The following is a 25,810-nucleotide window of genomic DNA, read 5'->3' as shown; positions in this document are numbered from 1 at the left end:
ATTGAAAATATTGGTTGAGGCTCGCTATGCCCACCAACTTGAGAGTGTGGAAGGAAGCCAAAAAGAGTCCAATTCCAAGGAAGAAAGTGAGCTTTACTTTGAGGATTCAAGAATTGAACATCCGCCAACCGACTCCATGAGTGTTAATGATGCCGAGAAAAATATGAAATTAGAGTCATCCGATGTAAATGAAAAATTGGTTGAAATTGACTCTAGTTCGGGGGAAAAAGAGGATGTCAAAATCCGAGAAAAATTGCAAGTTGAAGGTTTGAAGTCACATTCCAAGCATTTTTCAACATTGGAATTATGTGGTGATATAGAAGTTGAACTACACGAATCAATGAAGGACTGCGAGGAGGAAAAACTCATACCATACATCCTACAATTTGAGGGAACAAGAAAGCAAAATGACATTCCTCACATGAGAGCCAAGAAGTGCAAAATGAAGAATTTAAAGCTTGGCTTGATCATCGACTTACCACCCCCCCATCGCTCGTGGTCACAAGATTGATTCCAAGCTAGGTGCCCAGTTCATATCATCCAAGTGGCGAGAAAAGTGGTAAAGTTGACTTGCATCGTGCCACGACGTTAAATGCGGCGCTTGTTGGGAGGTAACCCATCGTTTTCAAAAATTTTGGTCGTTTTTGAAATTTTCTTTTTTAGAATAGCTTCTTATATTGTTTCTAACCAATCTGCCAAATTTCAAAATTTTTGGAGTTGATTTGAGCAGGTCGGGGTGACTGGGAGGCCAAAAACCAGTAGCTGGTGCAAAATTACAGTGCAACACACTATTGCACTATGCGATCGCCGCAACAGCATTGCGATCGCATTTCAGTAGGTCGCAGATCTACTATGCGATCGCATAGTTGCCAAAGCTATCGCAAAATTTCAAAATTTTTTGCACTATGCGATCGCAATTTTGACCCCGCGATCGCATAACTCCAGGTAAGTGAAAAATAATTAAAACACTGGAAACGACCCTTTCACTCAAAATCTTCTGCCTAAAAACGAGTTTTCTCACCCCTGGCCCTCAAAAATCATCTCAAGGGTTTCCTCTCTTAAATTCCATCCCCATAATCAAGTTTAATCTCAAAGGTATGTGCTTCATGACTCTAATCTCTCTTAAAGTACCTTCCTTGGTGCTACAAATGTGAATGAACAACCATTTTCCCTTCTTATTTTTCTCTACTTCATGTCTAGGGCTGAAATTTTAGAGTATTGGTTGTGAATATTATGCTCGAATTTGTGATTGCTTGCTAGGTAAAGTTGGTTGAGAGAGTGAGTTCTTAATTGTTGAAAAATTTGGGGTTTGATCTGTGCTCAATTCCTCTGAATTTGATATGAAAATCTACTGCCCATTATATGTTTGGGAAAATGCCCAAAAGAGCTTCAACTGGGCGAGGTAGAAGACCTTATGCGATCACGTTGACTGTTTCGCGATCGCATAGGTCTAATTTGTGCACTGTGTAAAACTGCCTTATGCAATCGCGTTGACTTTTCCGCGATCGCAAAGCTTTAATTTCTGAAGACTAAATTTTTCTCTTTGCGATTGCATGTCTATCTCTGCGATCGCATAGTTTCAGCTTCAACAGTCCAAAACAGTAGCTCTGCAGAATTTTTCCCTGATGCTTTCTGATCTTTTTCTTTGGCCTAAGTGCATCAAAATACAGTGTATAAAGTACTCATTCATGTGTTTAACATTTGGTCCCCATTTGTAGGTACTTTGTGCTTAAAATGGCCTCGGAAAATGTTGAAAATGTGCAAGAATATGTTCCCCCAGCTATGGAAGAAGAGTATTTTGATGCAACGAGATTCATGGCGGCTGAGTGTGAAAGGAATTATGACAAAACTCATATCAAAGAGCATTGTCAAACAACGGGGCATCCGTTTGGAAAACGTTGAGGCTAAGATGCTGGATTTTTTCCAAAGACTGATCGATAGTGGATGGATATGCTTTGCTCCTGAACCAATCAAAGCGAACTACACAATAGTTCGAGAGTTTTACGCCAATGCCTTGAAGACTAATTTCCAAGGGGATGTATTCACTTTTGTCAGAGGCAAGCGGGTTGACTTTGGCCCCCGAGGTAATAAATGCACACTACGGGCTTCCCAATGCTGACAATGAGATATACAGAGCCAGAGGAAGAGAGAGAGGAACATAGGGGTTGGTGGAAAAGCATCATGATGGAGTGCAACCGACTTAGGAAAGAATACACAAAGGGGTTGATTCATATGATTTCACTGTGGAAGCCAAGCTTTGGCTATCCATTATCTGTGCCAGGATTGTGCCATCTAGAAATGAGACTGAAGTGACGCCTGAGAAGGCATTGATGATTGTTGGCATTATGGATGGCTTGCCAGTGAACGTGGGCCAGCACATCGGGAGTGAAATTGAGGAAACATGCAATAGAAGGTCTAGAAGCCTATTTTTTCCCTCATTGATCACTTAGTTGTGCTATGCTGCTGATGTGCTACCGAGCCCGACTGATGTTGAGAAGGACCCTGTCGTAGCAATCTCTCCATTACTTCGAAAAGGGCCAACTGACAAGAAGAAGAAGAAGAGAAGGATTGATGTGATATTTCCTTCATTTGGGCAGTTTGATGAGCCCGCCGAGGGATCCGGTGGTGCCCCCACAGTTACAGCAGAAACACATGACCCCATGGTTGCACTTCCTTATGGACCCCCACCATGCGCCACATTTCCCATCAGATCTATAGTGTTGATGCTCATATTTGACAGCTTGTCGCGGGTCTTCCCTCTAGTCCATCTGGTGAGGGCACTTTGACTAAGTCTGGCAAGAAGCCAGCGACCTTAGATGATGTAGTGCTGGAGCAAAAGGCAATCAAAACCAGGTTAGAAGACATGAGCAGGAGACAAGGAAAAGTTGAAAGGCGACAGGTGAAGTTCAAGGAGCATGAGAAGAAGAAAAGCAAGTTTCTATCGAGGATGATGCACAAGCTGAGTTCACTATGTGGCTCACAGGATTCTGAGGATGATGATGATGAGGATTTGGAGCTCAAATTTCCTACCACCTCTAGCTCCGAGTGATGCAGTATTCAGGGAGCACTTTCCACCATTTTACTCTATCATGTTTAGTTGCATTGGGGACATTGCAACATCTTTAGTTGGGGGTGGCTTCTTGTATAACTATTGTCCTTATATAATTGTGAATAACTGTAGGTATGGCAGATGGGTACTGTGGTTGTTTTCATTTTGTTGTTAGTATATTTTCATGGAATGTGTGATATTATTATGTTTAGTAGCTTCTTAATTTTTTTTTTTTATATAACTTATGTTTTAGTTACTTGATATTTATCAACTTCTTAATTTTTTTTATATAGTGTGTTTTTTGTTAGTAGCGATATCCTTGGTTTTCTTTATACCACGGTTCTTTTTCCAAGGATGCCAATTTTCTTCTTGAACCGAGTAATTGTTAATAAATTTTTGTTGACTTTTCCCGATGATGGATAGGCAACTTTCTTAAGGGAATTAGTCTTGTAGTTAGATATAGCTTATGTTAATTTGGGAAAAATAAATGGTTTGAATTACGGTTTGTGCCCATTGACCAAGTTGTGGCTTGCTTGGTACCAACATGATTTAAACCTCGGCATATGAATTTTTGGTTGTTGAAAAAAAAAATTGAAGCAAAGATGTCATGACTTTTAGACTCAAATTTTGGCTCTTTGATTCACTAAATAGCTTCCTATGCTATATGCAACCTCTTTGAGTCATTGGTTTCAATTAGATTTTGGATTTGTATTCCACTTGAGTGTTCATGTGCCATGCGTGGTGAGATTATTGTGAGTTCTTTTGCATTACTTGTAGTCTAGAACTTGCCCAGAATGTGCTTCAAGGCAAAATCATAGACTAACTTGGTTTGAAAAATGATATTAGGCCTTCCTTGTACCACCATTGTGCCTTAAATTTCCTACCCTTGAATATTTTCCCTAGTCAACCCATTTTGAGCCTTTAACCTTGTTCTTTGGCAACCATGTTACAAACTTTATACCTTTTTTCTTTGTTGATCTAGCTCTTGGAACCCTACCTCCCTAAGTACTTTGAAAGTGTAAACATAGGCTAAAAGCCTAAGTTTGGGGGGTGAAGGTTGGAAAAGTTGTGATATGAAAGTTGTTCAAAAAATGGAAGGTAGAAAAAAAATGAATGATAAAAGTGAGACCTTCCTTGATTTTGAAAAGGAAGGAAGAAAAAAAAATAGAACAAAATGATCAGAAGTTGTGAATAAAGGGAAGAATAGGTGTGGAATGAAAAATGAAGAAAGGATGGAGAATGTTTTTGAAGGAAGTGGACTTTGATTGTAAATTCTGTAGTGCTTGGGGAGGTTTTGAGTCACTCTAACCAAAATTGTGCCCTACCTTAACCAAAAGCCTAAACTACCACCCTTTAAGTCCTAATTGATTTTGAACCAAGTTGTCTACATTAGTGAAGGAATACATGAAGGGCAAGCCTATGGTACTACTTGTATGCATTTGAATATCTTTTTGAGAGAAAGTTAATTCTTTCCATTTGATATCACATTTGTGTTTTGAATTAAGATTTATGAGTGTGGGATCCTCTCTTAAATGTGAGGGCACATGAGATTTGAGTTGTGAATTTAATCTCATTTTCAATTGGAAGAAATGACCAAAGAAAGTTGATTGTGATATAGAGGCAAATTTTGAAGCTTTAGTGTCATGACTTGATTGCTACTTTTATTTGCATTAGTGTTTGAGCACTTGAAGTATAATGAAGTTCATGAGAAGTGCTTGATAATTCATATGCTTTGGAGTAATTGTTGGTATCAGTTGAAGTCATGTCTTTGTGCTTATAGTAGACCTTTTTAGCTTGGCATAATATGGATGTATTGTTGAGTTAACTACTTGGGAGGAGATTTTGTCGCTTTCATTGCTTGACGACAAGCAATAGTTTAAGTTTGGGGGTTTGATAAGTTGGTATTTTACCAACTTATCTTGTCTTTAAACCTATACTTTTGCTATGTTTGAATGATAAAATCGTGTATTAAATGTCATTTACTTCTATTTTACAGGTTGTATGTGATTTAGAAGTAATAGTGAAGAAACCAAGTGAAAACAAGTCAAAAAGGAGCTAAAATGGAAAAATAGACCATTGTCAGCGATTACACTATGCGATCGCAGGGAACAGTATGTGAATGCACAAGTTAACAATAGCAAACAACGCGAACGCGTGTAAATAAGTGTGATCGCGTAAAAGGAATCCTGGTCAGCGGCTGGTCAACAGACTTGTGCGAACTCAGAATACCCTATGCGATCGCATAACTGGGAGAAGTTATTCTTTGCAATCGCGTTTGAACTGTTGCGAATGCATTGAGTATTTTCTGGGCAGTTCTGGGCAAAATGGAATTTCACGTTTGTAATCCCCAAACCATTTTTATACACGACCTAGCAGATATTTTGATGATCTTTGGCTAATCTTTGGCTTATTTTCAGTTCCGTAGACTAGAGAATAACAAGTTTTGGAAGCTAGGGTTTGCACACACACTTGGGTTTTGAAGATTTCAAGCTAGTGGTTAAGGATTTCTTACACATTTATGTTGCTTTCTTCATTTCCTTGCTTTGTATTATATATCTAAGTGTGTAGTATTTTATTCAACACTTGAATCTTGTTTATGGAAATATTCATGTTTAAAGTGTGGATTAAATACCTTGTTGTGCTTATATATTGAATGATTTTTATCCTTTTATGAAGTGAGTTATTGTTACTTTAATTATTCTTGTTCTTTAATGTTTCCAAAGGGATTAGCTAACCCTAGGACTCGCCCATTAACTCCGAATTGATTTTGGAAAAGAAAATTTGGGATTGAGAAAGATTAATTAACAAGAACTTGAGGGTTTAACCCTCATTTTATAGATTCTACCTAGGGATAGAATTGAACTACTTGTAGCCATTCCGGGTGTGCTTAATCTCTTAATTATTTTAGGGATAATTCAATTAGGAAGTCTTGTTAGTTTTCCGAAAAAGCTAATTAAGAATTATTATCCGTGGCTAATTAACATAAACTCGCTCATATTTGTAAAATCATGAAATACATTGGATCGTTACTTGAGTGTAATTCCCGATGCATCCATACTTGTAGTCATTGATCATTTTACTTGCTTTCTAGGTTAGTTTACATTTCCGCATTTAGGTATACACATTTTCTAAACCAAAATTTAAGTGTTTGGCATTGCACGATAAGTGATAATTCTCTTACATTCCTAATCGCCTACATATCGTTCTCTGTGGGATTTGACCCCGACTCATGTAATCGCCTACATGTGATCGTGTCCATTTACTTTTTAGTAGTGGATTTGGACGTCATCAACCGTTGATTTGTTCAGGGATTTTCATCTATCGCATCACCCTTGACCAAGTTGACTCAAAAGGGTTCTCCATTCAGGTGGTCGGATGAGTGTGAGGAAGCTTTCAGAAGCTCAAGACTGCCTTGACCACAGCTCCAGTGTTAGTTCTGCCATCAGCTTCAGGTTCATATACAGTGTATTGTGATGCCTCGAGAGTTGGTATTGGGTGTGTGTTGATGTAGGAGGGTAAAGTTATTTCTTATGCTTCTCGTCAATTGAAGCCCCATGAGAAGAACTACCCTGTTCGTGATCTAGAGTTGGTTGCCATTGTTCACGCGCTGAAGATTTGGAGGCATTATTTGTATGGTGTGTCTTGTGAGGTGTTTACTGATCATCGTAGACTCCAGTACTTGTTCAAGCAAAAGGATCTCAATTTGAGGCAGTGAAGATGGCTGGAGTTGCTAAAAGACTATGATATCACTATTTTGTACCATCCGGGAAAGGTAAATGTGGTGGTCGATGCCTTGAGTAGGAAGGCAGTGAGTATGGGGAGTTTGGCGTATATCCCTGTTGGGAGAGACCTCTTGTAGTTGATGTTCAGGCCATGGCCAATTGGTTCATGAGGGTGGATATTTCGAAGCCCAGTCGGGTATTGGCTTGTATGATTTCTCGGTCTTCCTTATTTGATTGCATCAGAGAGTGCTAGTATGATGATCCTCATTTGCTTGTCCTTAAGGACAGAGTTCAACATGATAATGCCAGAGATGTGACTATTGGTAATGATTAGGTGTTGAGGATGTAGGGGCGGATATGTGTGCCTAATGTAGATGGGCTTTGGGAGTTGATTCTAGAGGAGTCCCATAGCTCGTGGTATTCCATTCATCCGGGTGTCGCGAAGATGTATCAGGATCTGAGACAGCATTATTGGTGGAGGAGAATGAAGAAGGATATTGTAGCATTTGTAGTTCAGTGTCTCAATCGTCAGCAGGTGAAATATGAGTATCAGAGACCGGGTGGCTTGCTTCAGCTGATGGATATTCCAGAGTGAAAGTGGGAGAGGATCACCATGGACTTTGTAGTTGGTCTCCCACGGACTTTGAAAAAGTTCGATGCTATTTGGGTGATCGTGGATCAGCTGACCAAGTCCGCGCACTTCATTTCTGTGTGTACTACCTATTCTTCGAAGTGGTTGGCAGAGATCTATATCAGGGAGATTGTTCGTTTGCATGGTGTCCCAGTTTCCATCATTTCAGATAGAGGTACTTAGTTTACTTCGCAGTTTTGGAGAGCTGTGTAGAGGGAGTTGGGTACTCAGGTCGAGTTGAGCACAATTTTTCACCCTCAGACGGACGGGCAATTCGAGCGCACTATTCAGATATTTGAGGACATGTTGTGCGCTTGTGTCATTGATTTCGGAGGGTCATTAGATCAGTTTCTACCGCTCGCGGAGTTTTCTTATAACAACAGTTATTAATCGAGTATTCAGATGGCTCTATATGAGGCTTTGTATGGGAGAGGTATAGATCTCCAGTTAGTTGGTCTGAGCCAGGTGAGGCTAGGCTTTTGGGTACAGACTTGGTGGAGGATGCTTTAGACAAGGTAAAGGTGATCCAAGAGCAGCTTCGTACAGTGCAGTAGAGAAAAAAGAGTTATGCTGACATGAATGTTCGTGATGTGTCCTATATGGTTGGTGAGAAGGTTCTATTGAAGGTTTCACCCATAAAGGGTGTTATGAGATTTATGAAGAAAGGTAAATTGAGTCCTCGGTTCGTTGGGCCTTTTGAGGTGCTTCAGAGGATTGGGGAGGTGGCTTATGAGCTTGCTTTGCCACCAAGCTTATCGAGTGTGCATTCGGTATTTCATGTTTCTATGCCCTGAAAGTATATTGGCGATCCGTCTCACGTTTTGGATTTCAGCACGGTTCAATTAGATGATGATTAGACTTATGACGTGGAGCTAGTAGCTATTTTGGAGCGTTAGGTTCGAAAGTTGAAGTCAAAGGATATAGCTTCAATGAAAGTGCAGTGGAGAGGTCGGCCCGTGGAGGAGGCTACCTGGGAGACCGAGCAGGAGACGCGGAGCAAATATCCTCACCTATTTGAGACTTCGGGTATGTTTCTTGACCCGTTTGTGGATGAACGTTTGTTTAAGAGGGGGAGAATGTAATGACCCAGCCGGTTGTTTCATGAATTACCACTCTGTTTCCCCCATTTTTGCTTTTTTATGCCTTGTTCAGCTGTATTATGTGTTATTGTATTGGTTAGTTTGGGTTCGGAGTGGTTTGGTAGAGAAATGAGACACTTAGCCTCTTAAGTTGGCCTTTCGTTGGAAAAGTCAACCATAAGTGGACTTGTGATTAAACGATCTCAGAATTAGCTTTTTATGATTCAGATAGCTTCGGGAGGTTATTTGGGACTTAGGAGCATGATCAGAATGTATTTTGGAGGTCCGGGTAGATTTAGGCTTAAATTGGCAAAATTGGAATTTTGGCGTTTTCCGGTTGATAGGGAGATTTTGATATAGGGGTCGGAATGGAATTCCGGAAGTTGGAGTAGGTCTGTTGAGTCATTTGTGATACGTGTGCAAAATTTTAGGTCATTCAGACGAGGTTTGATAGACCTTTTGATCGAAAGCAAAATTTGGAAGTTTTTGGAATTCCTAGGCTTGAATCCGATGATGATTTGATGTTTTGATGTTGTTTTGAATGTTTCCAAGATTTTAATAAGTTTCAATGATGTTATGGGATATGTTGGCATATTTTGTTGAGGTTCTGAGGGTCTCAGGTGAGTTTCGGGTGGTTAAACGGATCAAATCTTGTTGTGGGAAGTTGCAGATTTTCTGTTGTTGGTGTTGCAGAGTTTTGGCCTTCGCGTTCGCGAGAGAGCTCTCGCGTTCGCGAAGGGATGATAAGTGAGGCAGCCAATTTGGCCTTCACATTTGCAATGTTTTTCCCGTGTTCGCGAAGGATGAGGTTTAGTGTGCTTCGTGAACGCGATGAGGTTCCCGCGTTCGCGTAGAGTAAATGGGAGCAGCTGGGGTCCTAGTCATTTGTGCTTCGCGTTCGCATTAAGGAGGTCGCGTTCGCGATGGTTTGGGAAGCGGAAGCTTCGCATTCGCGAGCTGGAGGCCGTGTTCTCATAAGAGGAATTTTGGTCAATGAGTTTTTGTGCTTCGCTAACGCTAGACTTTGACCGCGTTCGCGAAGAAGGAAAGGGTCACCTGGGCAGAATGTTTAAATAGCCATTGTTCGCGATTTTGGGTCTAACTTCCACCATTTTTGAGCGATTTGGAGCTTTTTGAGAAGAATTGAAGAGAGAATCAAAGGGAAACACTTGAAGGTAAGATTTATGGACTTAATACTCGATCCTATTGTGATTTCCACCTAATGAAACATGAAATTTGTGGAATCTAAAGCCTAAAATTGGAGAGTTTGGGCTTGAAATTAGGGACTTTGATTTGAGGATTTGAGGGGTTGTTTGTGGTCGGATTTTGATGTATTTGATATGTATGAACTCGTGAGAGTGTAAGGATTCTAGTTTTATGATTTTTATCGGAATTTGAGACGTGGGCCCGGGGGTCAGTTTGGCCAATTTCGAGATTTTTTGATGTAAATTGGTTATTTTCGAGTGGGCTTTGTTCCTTTAGCATATTTTGATGGTAGAAATCTAATTTTGGTTAGATTTGAAGCATCTGAAGGTCGAGTCGAGAGGCAAAGGCATCGTGGGCTAGAATTTGGACCGGATAGAGGTAAGTAATGGTTGTAAATATTGTCCTAGGGGTATGAAACATCGAATTTTACATCGTTGTGCTACTTTGAGGTGACGCACATACTAGATGACGAGCGTGGGGCCGTGCACCATTAGGAATTGTGAATTAGTCCATCCCGTATGACTGTTAAGTCACGTAATTGATTGAAAACTATTTGATATTATTGTGTTTTGGAAAGTATTATCGTGTTTTGGGCTGAATGCCATATTTGGGCCTCGTGTCAACTGTTTTAGACCCTTAGGGGATTTGTACTACTATTCGTCACTATTTTGACTTTATATTTGTACTCAGTCATGTTGTATTTTACTGTTTTCATAACTCAACCATTTTTACTTCGTTTTGATATTTTAAATGATATTTTGGACTGAGCATTATGTTTTACTGTTGCCCGAGTGGCTTGAGAGATTTCTGAATGAGTGAGGCCGAGGGCCTGTGTTGTGAGGATATTATTGGATCAGGCTGCGCGCCACAACGGTGTTATATTGATTCATGATTATAAGGTCGAGGGCCTGATTTGATTATGCCACGAGATGGCTTGTTATAGCGCTTGGGTTGTAGGAGCCCCTCCGAAGTCTGCACACCCTTAGTGAGCACGGGTACCCAGTGTGAGATGTGATATTACCTGAGGGGCTGTTGTTGTTTCATGTTATTGCCCGAAGGGCTGATACGAGTGATTGTGAGGTAGCCGGCGGGGCTGGTTCTGTTGATATTTTGCCCGAGGGGCGGTTGTGGTACTTGTTTTGCCCGAGGGGTTGTTTTACGTTTCTATCCTTTTCTCACTGTTTTCATCATTCGTTTGAAACTATTGAAAGATGTTTTAAAGCGGTTTTTCTGAATTGAGATGTTTTCCCGTGTTTTACTACTTTACTGCATTATTCTGGACTTATACTGTTTTGTTGTAGCGTTATGTTGTGGTTTACTTATTTTCTTACTGCTAAGATGCCTTTACTTTCATTACTTACTGAGTTGGCATACTCATATTACTCTCTGCACCCTGTGTGCAAATCCAAGAGTCTCGGGTCACGCTAGTGAGTGCTGATTTGCCTTCCAGCAAGCTTTCGGAGTTGACTAGGTAGCTGCTTGGCGTTCGCAGCCCAGTGTTTCTCCTTCCTATCTTTATTCCGTTTTGTATTAGCTTTATTTCAGACTATGTTGTCTTTTCATATTTCTAGACGAGTTGTAGTTGTTCATGACTGGTAACACCCGATGTCGGGCTGTGTTTTGATTCCGCACTATTCTATTCTACCTTACATTTTGGGATTTTAGCTTAGTAATGGTTTTTAAATGACTTATTATAATTGTTTGGTTTGTTTTGGGATTTGTGTCGGCTAGCCTAGTTTCACGATAGGCATCATCACGACCGGGTCCATTTTAGGGTCGTGACAAGTTATCAATAAACTCTAAATTTATTATGATATGGGTTTTTATATCAATAAACTTCTACTTTATTGTGGCATTCTTTAATTTGTGTAGTACAAATTAGAAAATAAAGCGGGTAACTTTTTATATACATATTACCCCGCTGCAAGTTGTAATAATAGAAGATATTAAATCTTTCTTTTTTTTAGTCTCAATATAATCAACCGCTTTCGTGAATACTTTAGAAACTCAATAAGTTTCTTTGAGACTTACTATGACACAATACCTTATTGATTATCAATTTTATTTCTCCAAAATAGTATAATTGGCTCTTCCAAAGCTCTTAATTAATTTTGTGCTATCACATATTCATCAACATCCATATGGTGAATATCTCTTTCAAGGAGAAAGTTATACCACTATGGTCATGATCAAAATCATTATAGGCAAGATATGTTGCTTTTATTACTTTTTTGTTGTAATAGCCACATTGCCATAATATTTTGGCGTAATCACAATGGGTACATGATAAATGACCATTTATGCTATAACAATGAAATAATATTCTTATTTCATCTCAAACCTCCTTCTAGAGATAAATGTGGTATATTCACAACCACTAGCACGCTCATATTCTTCCAAAAATGAGTATGTATTCATAAATTACATGTATAACATTCACATCGTGAATAGACCATAATCATCTGTATGTGCTTTACAAAATTTCATGTCAAATCGATGAAAAATATTAATTTCACAGAGTGAAGGATATTTTGAGAATCTTTATTGTTCTCATTAGCACAATGATGACGATATAATATCGTCTATTATCTCGTCCACATCCATTGATACCTTCACAGTAATAATTTTATCTTCTTTCAGACTTATTATATATTGCTACCACATTCTCTTAAAGGAACGAGAATGAAGCAAATTCAATGGTACGGGTTTTCACTTCTTGTGCTCATAATCATACATGAATTTGATCATGGTAAAACATAGGAATTATACCACTTCGGGTGGTTATAATTCCTACAAACTCTATTAGAGTTATAAACAAAATTTATTGTCTTTACTTATATATAAAATCAAATTATAGAATTTCAAGAATTTAAAAAAAAATAAGGTAAAATACTTACCTTAAGTCCAGAATTTATTTCCGGAGGAAGTTCATAGAACAATTGACAATCATTATGCTCAATATCGTGTACAAGTTGATCACCATGCACGTATATCAAAGCTTGGGACCAAAGCAGATTAGTACATGAATATCAATGCATTCAGGCAAGAGCCTCGCAAATTCCTATATCTTCTCTCCATTGGTGGTTTAATTTCTCAAACATTAGCAACTGATTAATAATATATCAACAAATTAAAATAACCGCTCTCTACTCAATTGGTTAGAGTCTCGGGCTGATAATGTATTATAAAACAATAAAAGAAAAAGAAGAGTATTGCAGAGAAAAGTAGAGAGAGAATTCTTATTGATTTTGGGATAAATTACAATGGAAGAGAACCTCTCTATTTATAGGGAAAGAGTGACTTAATCACCAAGTAATAATCCCTAAAATCTCTCTAAAATATATAATTCACATTAAATATAATTCTATTTATAACAGTATTATTTTAAGCTCGGCCATTTCATAATTAACTCGCTTAAAAAAGAAAAAAAATCAAATTTGAATATAAGGAACTCATCCAGTCTGTCTTAATTCTATTAGAGAGCCTTTCAGTCCCGTCCAAAATAGGGCTTTTTCACTTTTACTCCATGCCAGAAACTATTTATATTTGATAGTCGAAAAAGTATATAAAATTTGTATAATATAATATATATATATATATATATATATATATATATATATATATATATATATTCGGTTATTAATTTAAAAGCGGTTATACAATGTCATTTTTCCTCCAAAATAAATTATTAAATTTCTATTTTTTGTTATTTAAAATAGACGGGGATGATATTCATATATTGCAGACTTTAATTGTAAACGATGCCAAGAAATAAGTAAACATATTTGTAAAATAGTAAAGATAGGGCTTCTTCAAGGGAAAAAGACGATGACTTTTAGTCACTCGAACTGTTTAATCTTTGACCAAAGGCTTGAGTATTTATTTACTAATAATTTCAAGAGTTCAGATTAAAAAAATTGAATTTGCTACAACAAATATTTCTTCACTGAGTTTCCAAAGAGAAGGAAACAAACAAAAAGATATAGAACGCCCACCAATTGCCTAAATACAAGTGATAGAAAGGTCAAAGGAGTTGATGTCGCATAGGTTTTTTGCCCCCACAAATTAAAGTTCAATGCGTGTCACAGTAGTAGGCGATGTTCTCAAAGCTAATCTTTTAATGGTCAAAGAAATCATGGCTATAAGATAAGTGGTCCACAGAAATTGATTAAAGTCAAGTGATTAAAAACATAGAGAGGCCCACCCAAAGATGGTTAGTCACGTAACTTGCTATTTGCACATCTTTTCGTCTTCTATTGAAAGTGATGCTTCGGATCATTAATCGAATTATTCATAAGAAAATTAAAAGATACTGCTGACGTTACTCGCGAGGGATGTAAAAGGTTGAGATTGACAATCTGGGTTCATGTATCCGACTGATTTATATATAGTATCGAAATACTAAGATTAGTACATAACAAGTGTTACTTCTCTAGTAACATAAGCTTTTAAATGATAACTTTAAATAAGGATTCAAACAAGATTCCAGACTTATTGTCACCTAACAACACATTATTTTGACTAGTTTTGCTTAATTAAGAAAAAGAACTAATGACAGTTCAAGGTTTTGCATCGATTATAAAAAGCTAAACAAAGAGATCATCAAGAACAAGTACCTTATGCCTCTTATTGCTGATCTTTTCGATCATTTATGTGGAGAACGATACTTCACAAAGTTCGATTTGCGGTCAAAGTATTATCAAGTGCGCATTGCCTAGGGTAAACATAATTCTCAGGGGCGGATTTACGCTTATCGAAGCGGTGTCACGCGACACCGCTTCGTCAAATTTTTTTATTAAATATATGTATTAATATTGTACGGAAACTATTAAGTAGAAAAAAATGACATCACTTGACATAAATTGTATGTTGGTGTGTTGGTAATGTGTTTGATTTTTTTATAAGAGGTTAAAGGTTCAAACCTCAACTAAGACATTTTTCTTTTGTAAATATTTGCTTAAGACTCAACAAAATCAATAGATTAAGACTATTTCTTGTCTAAAAGTATGACAATCAAAGTTATATTTCAGTTTTTTTTATAAATTTCGACACCGCTTACAAAAATTTCTGCGTACGCCCCTGATAGTTCTTTTCTCTTGTGTTGGCTTTGCAAGTTCCTTTGCATCCCTGCCCGATTATTTTCTTCTGAATATCTATTTTAATTTTAGCCAAATTAACACAAGACATTGTTATGTCTGGAAATAGAAGCATTTTTGCATAAGCTCATGCAAAAGGGGATAAATAGTGTTATGTCTGCACGATGTTGAATTACTTGTTTTGTATAATACAGTCGATATATTGCAAATAGATTTGCAAGCACAAACTCGACATAGTGTGAGATTACCACCAAAGGATGTGATGCAGTGGATGAGACTGTTCTTCCTTAACCAGAGGTCTCGAGTTCGAGCCCTGGGTATGGAAAAATCTTTGGTAGGGAGTGCTTCCCCCGACTGGGGCCCTATGCGGCGCGAATCCGGATATAGTCGGACTTCAATGCGGATACCGGACACCGGATGGAAAGCCAAAAAGAAAAAAGACATAGTGTGAGATTATCAGACATGCAGTTAATAATTAATGTTTTGTTTCTGAAACAATTTTCCCTCGTAGAACAAAGTTTCCTTGATATTCTCCTAGTTATATAAACATCAAGGTGAGCCCTTCTTTCGAAGTCCAAACGTCTTGCCTAGACTAAAATAAAGTGAAGGGATAATTGCACTTTTGGTCCTTCGGTTATTGAATAATTTCGTTTGATATTTGTAATATTTGGATAAGCACATTTAACCATCAATTAGCTAAAATTTGTGTTTTTACCCCTTTATATAGGGAATATATGATTTTTAGACTACTAGTCTTTATGTACATGTTTTGCACGTATATGTCTCGCTATAATCAAGATAAGTTGAAAAGAAATTTCTTCTGTAACGTTGTATAAAGATGTTTTTTTGTGAGAAAATAAAAAATTTAATTGCTATTTATTTATTAGTACTAATTTTTAAACTCTTTTTTCAGTAAGAAGTCTACCAATAAATAAATTAAATTTATCTTTTAAGATTCTCATTGAATTTCTAATTTCAAATAATAAGATAGCATAAGAGAGTAGTAGATATTAATTATTTGGGATATTAAGTGCAACTAATAGTAGAAAGTTGAGATTTAGCCTACCGCATATAAATTTTCAAGAGCCTCAAGAGTAGATGGCAAATTTTCACACGGTAGGCTAATAGTAGCATACGAGAGTAGTAAATTAAGAGCACATTCGCTATTGAATTATCTTTTTTTTTTTAAATATATAATTCAATTATTTATCGAGTATTTAAAGAATACGTAGTTCTTACGTAATAAAATTAATGAAAAGGTCTAATTGGATTCAAAGTCCCAAAAATAGGCTGAACTTTAATATTCAAAATCATAGTTTTTGCGGAACTCAGATTTCTAGGGCAATCATACTATTAAAATTTAAATGTAATTGCAATTTTATCCGATATAAACTTATTTGTACTTTAGTTTTCAAAAGACATAAAAGTCAAACAATATTTTGAGGATATTTTGCTCGTTCAACATTTAGCGTTTTAACATTCGTGCTTTTATAATAACTAGTTTCTACGTACGTGCGTTACACGTGTATCCCTTCAAGTTTTGAATATTGTTCAAACCTTCAAAAATAAAATATTAAATTTACTTAGATATTTGTTGCTTTCGCTCTATATTTCTAAATGATTTTCTAATTATAGAATGTCATGCTACAAAGTATTTTTTTTTTTCTTTTTCTGAACAAATAATTAAGTTCTAAAGTAATTTGAAAAAAAAAAAACGCCTTATGAATCAAGAAATAGTCATATATTGGTGGTGGTTAGCGAATCAAGTTTTGTTTGTTTAACTAGCTTTATGGAGATTCTGTTACCTTCTTTTGTAGTTCAACCTTTATGCATGACATAATTGACATTGTCTTATAGTTATAAAGATATCTGAATGCATGATCCTAGACAGATTAATCACAAATTTGGTTTTCTTCGGAACACATGCTCATCATGACACAAAGCTCCTGTCTAATGTCTCATAGATCTTTGGTATCCACGCATATTAACCTTCAAATAAACTTGTATTTAGGGGCTTTATATCTCTATGACTATATCTTAGTTATGGGTCGAGAGAAGATCGTTTAAAGCAAATAAGAGATATGTCATGATTATCCGAATAATTCTAATATCTCGTGTTCAAATACTTTGACAAGTCCCAAACATCTCAAAGAATCAGTGTTTGTCCCTAATTATTTACCAATCAATAACAAAGTTATTATAATTAGAGAAAACTACAGGAGATCATAAAAGAAGTTGGAGAAGTCATCCAGTGATATCTCACATTAAAGTTATTGATAGAGAATTTTTCCTTAAAGACATATGGGGCTGATGATGCATATTTCAATATATTCAAAAATTGACTCCTATTATGAGCATAATCCACACAGGAACATCGACCATCTTCAAAATCGAAGCTTGGTGTCTGTAGGACTCCTTTGCTGAAATAAGAATTGCAACACTTCCCGATCCATTGCAAAGTCTATCCAATATGGACGTAGAAAATAAAATTAAGTTAATTTCAAAATCATAAATATTAATTAGGAAGAGAGTTTGAATGTTACAATATTATCCAAGCGTTACTTATCTTCCTAAAGAAATAATTTAACTTTTAGAGGATATAAAAGAAATAATATTCATAATTTTTTAATAATGTAGATATTGATATTAGGTATAGATATAGATTTGATAAATCTTACAAACTTTGATTTCCCAAAAGATATACTGCTAACTATCTAAATAAGGCAATTTTATAAAATAAAGAAATTTGTTGTAAATAGAGCACACGGGTATTCTAGGGAAGCAACACTAAATTTTAAGAAAAAAGTTTGACGCAAGAACAAAATAAAACTCGAGAAACATTAGCAATTTGATTCCTTAATGTTTGCTATTTTTTTCTTACGTGATAAATACGTGCCTTCTCTAAAATCAATTCTTATTTCATTGGTACGGTTAAATCCATGTTCTATCACAACTCTATATCTTAACGTGTAGTATTTTCAATTGTGTCCTTTTCTTATTACTTATAGCGAAAATTAATATAAATAATTAAGGGTATAAAAGTCGTTCAACATTTTAAGGATATTTTGGTCATTCAATATTTAGCGTGAAATATTTGTGTTTTTATAATAATATAGATATAAATATAGATATAGATATAGATATAGATATAGATTTTTAAAATTACATTACTCTCAAATATGGAGCAACAATAGAACTGTCAATATGGGTCGGGCGGGGTTAGCCCAGCCCAGCCCACGTGGGCTTTGACAATTGACGGGCTGGGTTTGGCTAGCCCACTATTTTGATGGGCCTTATGATGGTCAACCCAACCCGGCCCTATGTGGGCTGCGGGGCCCCACGGTCCGGCCCATAATTTTTTAAAATATAATTTTATATTTTGCATCGATTATAAGTTCTAACCTAAAAAAAAGAGATAAATATTTAAAAATTACAAAATATCTTATTGGAAAAAATTCGCAAAACTTAATAACTTTTTACACTGTTCCAAATATACCACAATAAACGTTAAAAAAGTAAAAGACAAGACTGTATTTCATTCACTAAAAGTCAAAACTCAAAATAAACAATTCTAAGAGAACGTCCATGACGCTTATGGGCTATCCAACACATCATCTTAATCAAACAATTTGAATCCGCTTGTAATAAGGTTGTCGTAACATCTTCACTTTCATCTACATCTACAATTCATATGCAATATTAATTAGTTAAATATGAATAATAAAATTTTAAAAACTAATAATATTCAAATGCACATAAAAAAAAGTACCAGTTTGATTTTGGAAAAAGTCGTGCAGCCAATTTCGAGTAGTAACAAGTGTTTGGACATTTTCATGATGGATGCAACTTCTGTACTTTGTCAGAACATGCCCACCAATGCTAAATGTTGATTCCGATGCTTCAGTGGGATAATAGAAATACTAAGTACATCACGCATCATCACTGAAAGATTCGGATATTTTCTAGAATGGTCCTTCCAATACATCTCTTGAAACTTCTCAAGATCAAGCTTTGGTTCCTCAAAGTAAAGATTCAATTCTGATTTTCCATCGCTAGAGGCAGTATACATTTTATATTTTATATATTTTAATAAATATTTTTATTAGGCCCACGGGCTGGCCCAGCCCAGCCTCAGTCAAGCTTCACGGGCCACGGGCTTAAAAACCTCGTTTTTAAATGAGCTTCAAAAATTCTAGCCCAAACCTGCTAAATTACGGGCCGGGCCGGGCCGGACTGGCCCAACGTGCCAAGCGCATATTGACGGCTCTAAGCAGCAATGTAAATTTAACATAATGCATTGTTATTGAATTGTTTAACACTTAATAATTCGTTAAATTTTTTATAATTCAATATCGGAGGGATCAAAACTGCACGTATTAATTAACTGAAGGATAATATGGTTAACCACAAATCACAAGGACCAAAATCCAAATTTATCAATACTTGAAGAACTAAAAATGCTAGTTTATTGTCATGTTGTCCTTGTTTTTTAATCCTTGTCTTCTCATGATTTCCTCCATAAATTGTTTTGGAACAATTAGAAAGCGGGGATTTACCAAGTTGGATATTGAATTCTTGCTGTTACAGTTTGATGGAGTCTTTTAGTCGAAGACCTTTCTGCATGATTTCTGGCTACTAACGGCCAATTCCCAAGAAGTAGATATACCACCAAAAAATAAGGAGGGCCTATGTGCTATATATACGGACGATATAGAACACAACCAAATAATTGAAATTATGTGAAAAAGTGGCCCTCTTAATCAATTCAATGGAGGCACTTTCTAGCAGCCTAGTTCCCACATGTATCCATGAGAAGGATACTGTACATTTTAGTTGAGATTACAGGCAGCTGCGGATGCAAAACATTTATTAAATGGTATAGAAATATCAAAAAAATAAAATAAATACACACACAAATAAGGTATATATATATATATATATTAAGAAAAAATTGAACTAACCATACGATGTAGTTTTTCAACAAAAAATATCGCTTGACTCCCTTAATTAGATTAACGTGGCTCAGCCACTGGCTACGGGGCCTGTATCTAATCAACAACGTATTTAATTCATGTCTAAGGACTAATTACATCATGTTTTTGTGGCTTATGGATGGGATACGTAGGGGTCTTTTTCCTAGTCTCTCCTTTTTTCCCAATATAATAATATCAATATTTCCAAATATCAAAAAAGAAAAACAATATTCACATACGTGCAAACCATAACCAATGTGAAGTTAGTTGCGGGAATTGAAAGGAGAGCTTCAAACTTCTTGAAATAACAGATGAAAGTTTTGCAAGCAATTGTCCCCTGGGACCATATTGTTTTAACGGAAAAGGCAAAAATGCCCTTGAACTATGGAAAATAATTCGAACATACCTTTCATTTGACTTTTGGTTCAACAATGTCCATGAACTATTATAAATAGGATAAAAATGACATTGTTGTTAGCAAATTAGCCCAATTATGCCCCTACTCCATTAACGGACCTCCAAGTCTCATATATGCCCCTTGTAACATATGATCATTTTCAACCAGCACAAACGGAAATCGAAGAAATGATAGACGCATTAATTCTCAGATTTGATATATATATGTTCGATTCGATTTGCACGTAATTAACTCAACTATTTCATAAGTACCTGCTACTCATGAATAACTCGATCATGTAAAAATTAGACATATAGATAAAAAGAAATCACCTAATATTTGTCTTTATTGTGATTTGACTTGGAGTTTGTGTGAATTTTTTTCTCACTTTATTAAGAGTAACAATTAGTCACACATATATACTTTAACTTTCTATGGAGAAGAAAACTCAAGAACAAAAAAGATTAATTTTCCAACGGAGGAGAACACACTATATATATATATATATATATATATATATATATATATATATATATATATATATATATATATATATATATATAATTAAGACGCCTTTTTTCGGAGATGGAGTCCATCACAGCAAAAAAAGTACTCCTTCCGTTTCAGTTTATGTGAACCAATTTCCTTTTTGGTCCGTTCCAAAAAAAAGGACTCTTTTCTAAATTTGGAAACAATTTAGCTTAAACTTACAATTTTACCCTTAATGAAAGGCTTTTATAACCACACAAATACTCTGGGCCCTTTTTTGACTTGTTTAGGACCATAAATTTCAAAAGTCTTCATATTTTGACTAAATTTTGTGCTCAATCAAACAGATTCACATAAATTGAAACGAAGTGAGTACGCTTTAAAAGGGTAAATATGAGATTTGGATATCCATTAACAGGATAGAGGCATAAAAGTGAACCAGTATTTTTATCATATTTTTGATAGTTCGGTGTATTTTTTGGATCAAAAGTCAATAAAATAAGGCAGAGGGAGTAGAAAACTAGATATTATATTAATGAGGCAATATCTTAAATCGGCTTTATTTTTCTTTCGCGATCAACTCATAAACTGATATCTCTCCTACCTACAAAAAACTAATGTCTCTAACGTAAAAAAATAATAAAAAAAAATAAAAAAAAGAAGAATTTCATTATCGATCAAAACGGGGCCCACAAGTACGTGACACTGTGCACGCGTCAACTCACAACAGCATTATCTTAAACTGTGGTCCTATCAATTGAAGGGATGATAGTTGGGGTGGGACCCATAAGGCACCAATCCATCCATTTTTAGGCTTTTTTGTGGGCCCAGGTCCTTTCTATGGAGTATTCAATAGATTGCTCAATTAACTGGAGGCTTAAATTGTCGGTAGCGAGATGCAAATGCGTAGCTGATATTTGTGCACGATAAATATTTAGTTTATGTCCCACGCGATTAACAAATTGAGTAAAATTTATTTATGTTTGACAAATATAAATTTTGGAACTCAAAATCTTGGATTGTATAAGAAATTTAGTCAAAAACAAATAATTTCTCCTTGTGCACGCAGGAAAAGGAGAAGGGCAAAGTTGGTGCATGTGAAAAAAGGTGATGACAAACTGACACCTAGGTTGAGCCCATCATTTTCTGATAATGATACTTCCACTCCTCTCAATTTCTTTTTCTTCTTTTCGGCTTCTACATATTTGACTACAAGAAATTACTTATTTTGTAGAGGTCTTTTTTTAAATTTGTGGCGATTTTTGACCCCCACAAAATGAATTAGGGGGGTTTTAAGAAATTCCACCGTTATCTTCGCCACGAGCCATTTTGCGACGATTTTTTAAAACCTCTATAACAACCGCCACAAAATAAATTTTTAATCTGTGACGGTTTCTAAAGGCAAGTAGTGGCAGCTTATAACCTTCACAATAAGATTTCAATGCTTTAAAAAAAATAATTTGTGGGGATTCATAACCTCCGTAATATAATCTCAATTGTTAAAAAAAAGTTAATAATAGTAAATACTTTCTATTGTTGAAAATTATTTTTTTTTTCTATACAAAAATTTAAATACTAAAATTTAATAAATAATTTATATGCTTACATGACGTTAATCAAATTCTAATGAGACGTTTATGAAAAAACATTGAAAATCCAAAATCATACCAAACTAAAGTAGTAATACAATAATCCAAACATTGCATAATTTAGTGTGGTTCCACAAAAAAATAAATATAATAAAAATTCTAAGTATTTGTTTGGTGATTGGTATTGCAGCCATCTAAGGATACTCTACATCCACGAACGTAGTAGGCGCACTCTCCATGACACTTTGCTGAAACAATGAAAAAAGAGTATTTTATTAGAAATTGATAAAAAAAAAAATTAGCAATACACGACCCGTTACAAGAAAGAAGTAAACTAGACTGAACACAAATATGAGAAATACCTTTCAATCAACGTTGGAGATGAGTAGATCAGAAGGTACATAAGATCACTATACGAGTAAAACAAATGAAAACAACAAATAAAATGAATTAACAACTATAGTAAAACGAATCTTTTTTGTTATTATCTGCTTTGTACCTTTTGCCTTGTGCAATAAGCTGGTTGGCTAATGATCCCACGCTGTCAGATTAGACGGAGAAGGAACCATTAATTTTTTCCTTTGTAGAGAAGATGATGAAGAGAGGGTGTCAATATATAACTTCCTCCATCTCCTGAAAGAACTCGTGAGTGGAAGAGAGGGAATTTGAGCCCTAATTAAACTTCAGAGAACGTGCATTAAGAAGTTGGGCTCTGAGTAAATTGAGTCTTTTACCTAATTACCACCTAATTGTAAAGTAAAATTTGAAGCCGGCATCCTAAATTGTCTTTTTGCAGCTTACGTTTTCTCTATTTTATTTTATTTTTTTACCTTTAAAAAATGAAACATGAGAAAGTAAAACTAAAGTGATAATATTCATACCTAAATATAGTTAAATATCTGAATCTATATCTATATTATATTAAAAAGAGGGTAGTGAAGCATGGCATTAAACCAAGTTACTTATTGAGAAAATGCCACTTGACACTTTTAAAGCATAATCTAAATAGATTTAGATAAATTTAATCTAATGAGTATTAAGACAAATTAGATTTGGTCAGATTCAATTAATAGTAAAATATCAATCAAGATTGACACAAATATTTATAGTAAATAGATTTTGAAAGCTTTTCTAAAATAAGGATTCTTATAGTTAGAAACATTACATAAAAAAGTAAAATGATAGTGGAAATTAGTGGTGTTCAAAACCGAACCGAAATCGAAATCCGAACCGAAACCGAAGCTTAATGGCTTATTGATATCGGGTTGACGGTTTAACGGACGGGAAACAGATTGAATTTTTTTTATTAATGACTTATCGGTTTGGGGGTGGATTATTCAATTTTCTTAACTGATAATTCGTTAACCATTTAAGTATATATATATGACTTCCATCCTAATGATATAGCTACTATAAAGTGTCAAGCGTCAAGTATCAATTCCCAATTTCCCATTAACAAGTGTTGGTATTGGTAGCCAAAATACATGCCTTTTCTTTTTTATTTTTCCCGATTAGTGCCTTAGTGGTCATCACTCACCATTGTATTATACTGTTAATTAAGGTAATAATGCATCTCATTAATTCAGTGGATGAAATCAATAATAATTTCAGTCAAATCACTAAACATCTAATTGCATAATTATTTTTCTAGAAGTCAAAGAATATCATATGCATCTCCAGGAAAATATGTAAACTTACATAAAAGATATATAAATAGACCGATAAACCGCTTGATAACCGCCAGATAATAGCTAAACTGATACCAATCTCTCCGATATCTTATTGGGTGGCTAGAGGATTAATACATTTAAAAATCAATAACTGATAAGCCGAACCGTTAAACGCAAATAACCGCCTGATCCGCCCGATAAGTAGCCCTAGTGGAAATATCATTACATCAATTAGATATAATGTGCTCAAACAAATAAGAAAATATATTTTATGATTATTATCTTAATTGGGTAACAGTTATTTTAAGTTTAAAAGTGTCACGACCCCAAACCAACCCGGTCGTGATGGCGCCTATCATGAACAAGGCCAGCCTACACAATCCCAAAACAAAATCGATATTTCATAATAAAGATGTTTCAAGCTATTAATTAATAAAATTTCACAGCGTAAGTCTAAATAAGTGCGGAAATAATAAAGGCCCGACATCGGGGTGTCACAAGTCACGAGCATATACTAAGGGCTGTTTGAATACAACTAAGACCATCACAGCCTGGAAAACACTAATATAGTCTAAGGAAGATAAGAGAGAGAAGAGCAAGGCTGCGAACGCCATGCAGCTACCTTGCCGACTCCAAATATCCAAGACGGATGAAAGATCAGCGCTCACTATCACGTCCAGCAATTCCTGGATCTGCACACAAGGTGCGGGGAGTAATGTGAGTAGGCCAACTCAGTAAGTACTAAAAGTAAATAAAGACTGAACAGTAAGAAACACATAAATCTACGTCATGAAATCACAGTAAGTACAACCTGCCTTCAAAACAGAATATAGTCAAATCATCTCGTTTAAAATCCATTTTTCAGTAAAAATTATTTGAAGATATTTTTACAATAATTTCAACAGAGGTTCAATGAAGTTTAGAGTAAAAGTGATAAAAATCATAAATAGCTCCTCGGGCAAAACATGTATCATAAACCGCTCCTCGGGCAAAACATGTATCATAAACCGCTCCTCGGGCATAACATCACTCAAAATTAGCCCCTCGGACAACCTCACAATCACTCGTAATCAGCCCCTCGAGCACAACATGAATCAAGAACAATCCCTCGGGCAACATCATATCACTCTCTTATGATACCCACGCTCACTGGGGGTGTACAGACTCCGTAGGGGTTCCTACAGCCCAAACGCTATAACAAGCCATCTCGTGGCATAATAAATCAGGCCCTCGGCCTCTCATATATCACAAATCAGTACAACATGCTGCGGCGCGCAACCCGATCCTAGGATATCCTCACAACACAGACCCTCGGCCTCACTTAGTCAGAAACCTCTCAAGCCACTCGGGCTATCAATACAGTAGGGTGCTCAGCCCAAATATCATTTTATGCATCAAAACGGAGTAAATAAGACTGAGTTATAAAATCAATAAAATATAGCATGACTGAGTACAGATCTTAAACTAAAATAGTGAGGAAATAGTAGTAAAAAGCCCCTAAGAGTCCAACAGCTTGGCACGAGGCCCAAATATGGCATTCAACCCAAAACATAGTAATACTTTCCAAAGCATATAAGTATCAAATAGTTTTCAGTCAAATACGCAACTCAATAGTCGCTACGGGATGGATCAAGTCACAATCCCCAATGGTGCACGCCGTTACGCTCGTCAACTAGCGTGTCGTCACCTCAAAATAGTGAAATGATGTGAACTCCAAGGCTTCATACCCTCAGGACAAGATTTACGATCATTACTTACCTCAAATCGGACAAAACTCTAACCCGTGATGCCCTTGCCTCTCGACTCGACCTCCAAATGCTCTGAATTCTGCAAACGATGCCGAAACCTATCAAACCTCACCCGAATGACCTGAAATTTTGCACACACATCACAAATGACATAATAGACC

At 35.9% G+C, this 25,810-nt stretch overlaps 1 long non-coding RNA gene across 1 annotated transcript; it reads right to left on the bottom strand.

The window, feature by feature from the left end:
- Window positions 1-22,209: 22,209 nt before the first annotated feature.
- On the bottom strand, window positions 22,210-22,929 carry LOC104224042 (uncharacterized). The gene is made up of 2 exons (XR_710265.2): window positions 22,731-22,929; window positions 22,210-22,479 (listed from the first exon to the last, which is right to left on the bottom strand). It is a non-coding gene; the product is annotated as an uncharacterized lncRNA (long non-coding RNA).
- Between the last annotated feature and the right edge of the window lie 2,881 nt (window positions 22,930-25,810).

Source organism: Nicotiana sylvestris, chromosome 6, assembly GCF_000393655.2.
Source record: "Nicotiana sylvestris chromosome 6, ASM39365v2, whole genome shotgun sequence".
In the NCBI taxonomy this organism is placed as follows: Eukaryota; Viridiplantae; Streptophyta; class Magnoliopsida; order Solanales; family Solanaceae; genus Nicotiana; species Nicotiana sylvestris.
This window is presented reverse-complemented; position numbering and strand designations above follow the sequence as displayed.